The sequence below is a fragment of the Chrysochloris asiatica genome, unplaced genomic scaffold, assembly GCF_000296735.1.
Source record: "Chrysochloris asiatica unplaced genomic scaffold, ChrAsi1.0 scaffold00018, whole genome shotgun sequence".
NCBI lineage: Eukaryota > Metazoa > Chordata > Mammalia > Afrosoricida > Chrysochloridae > Chrysochloris > Chrysochloris asiatica.
Genome location: NW_006408536.1, coordinates 22,846,482 through 22,848,426, shown reverse-complemented (window position 1 = coordinate 22,848,426; position 1,945 = coordinate 22,846,482).

The following is a 1,945-nucleotide window of genomic DNA, read 5'->3' as shown; positions in this document are numbered from 1 at the left end:
GTAGTTTCGAACTGCTGACTTTGAGGTTGGCAGCCCGACTCGTATACACTGGGAAACCAAATAATTCATGTGATTCACTTTATTGTTACATTTGCTTTATTGCAGTGGTCTGGAACCAAACCTGCAATTGTGGCAACATAGGATAAGCACTGAATTTCTAACTGCAAGGTCAGTGGTTCAAAACCACCAGCCACTCCTTGGAAACTCTAGACAGGGTCGCTATGAGTTAGAACAGACACAACGGCACTCAATGCAAGTTGCCTGCAGATCCTCAGACCTTCATTCCCAGGTACCTCTTGGTGAATTTGAACTGACAAACTTTTGCTTAGTAGCCAAGCAGATTGTTGTTGTTGTTAGGTGCTGTTGAGTCAGTTTCAACTCATGGTGACCCTACGTACAACAGAAGGAAACTCTACCTGGTCTTGCATCATCCTGGAAGTTGTTTATATGTTTGAACTCATTGTTTCAGCCACTGTGCCAATCCTTCTCCTTGAAGGTCTTCCTCTTTTGCGTTGATCCTCCACTTTACCAAGCATGATGTCCTTCTCCAGGGACTGGTCCCTCCTGATAACATGCCCAAAGTATGAGAGACAAATTCTCACCATCCTCACTTCTAAGGGGCATTGCCCCAGGCATAAACCTCAAATTATAAATAACTCTTAAAAAACTGTAAAGGGTCCTTTGAGATGAGGAACTTTACTGACATTTGGAGCCCTATTGTTCTTGGTGGTGGGGGCCTCCATTTGTGACCACCACAAATATCTCTGTCAAAACATAAGTGTCATCGAGCCAGTTCTGACTTATAGTGACCCTGCTAAGGTTTCTGAGAGCATCTGGTGGGTTTGAACTGCCAATCTTGCAGTTAGCAGTCCAGTTCTTATTCTACAGCATCACACCGGGCTCACAAATGTCTCTGTTGTTCTTGTCAATTGCCATCGAGTTGGTTCCGACTCATAGCGACCCTGTATAAGGTTTCCGAGGAGCAGCTGATGGATTTGAACCGTGGGCCTTGCAGTTCAAACTGACCTTGCAACCCAGTGCTTATCCTACAGCACTACGCCATGAATCCATTAATACTTGTTGTTGTTGTTATGTGCTGTCGAGTCAGTTCTGACCCATAGTGACCCTATATAGAGTTTCCGAGGAGCAACTGGTGAGCTTGAACCACCGACCTTGCAGTTCAAACTGACCTTGCAGTCCAGCGCATTAACCCACAGTGCCACACCAGGGCTTTAGACAGTATCAAATGTCTCCTGGGGGAAAGTCATCCCAAGTCAAGAACCACTCATTTAAACAGCGATCTAGTGAGACCATGGTGTCGTGGAATGGCAAGTTTAATGACCAGTTTCTGACCTACACGCTCTCTGTAAGGGTATTCAGCGGATGGGTGAATCCAATGATTCCAAATTCCAGCAGGCCAAGGCTGATGACATCATCTCAAAGAACTTCCGACTGGAGAGACTCATGGATATGAAGTATGTGTCATAATTACACACTAAAACTCCAAACCAAACCAAACCCACCAGAAAACCCCCAAACCCTGCAGATCATAATGGAATATTGTCCTTTATAGGACTGGAAGATGGACCCCAATGTTGGAAAGCACTCAAAATACATAGTGACACAAGAATGAACTCAAACATACCAAAGACCATACAGGCAACGTTTCACTGCATTGTATATGGGGCTACATAAGTCACAGCTGACTTGAAGTCAAATAACATCAAGGACTCTGAGCAGCATTTGGTACTACTGACCAGATTCTCTTTACTTTGCAATTGCAACATCCTTTCCCCTATGCAAAAGTACCATGTCCTTAAGGCAAAACACAAGACTAAAAACAAAAACTCCCCCAAACACAGGCATTGAAACACAAAAGAAAATAACAAAATAGCTTGCAATAACATTCCTCTAAAACAGGGGTTGTTGTTGTTGTTGTTGTTGT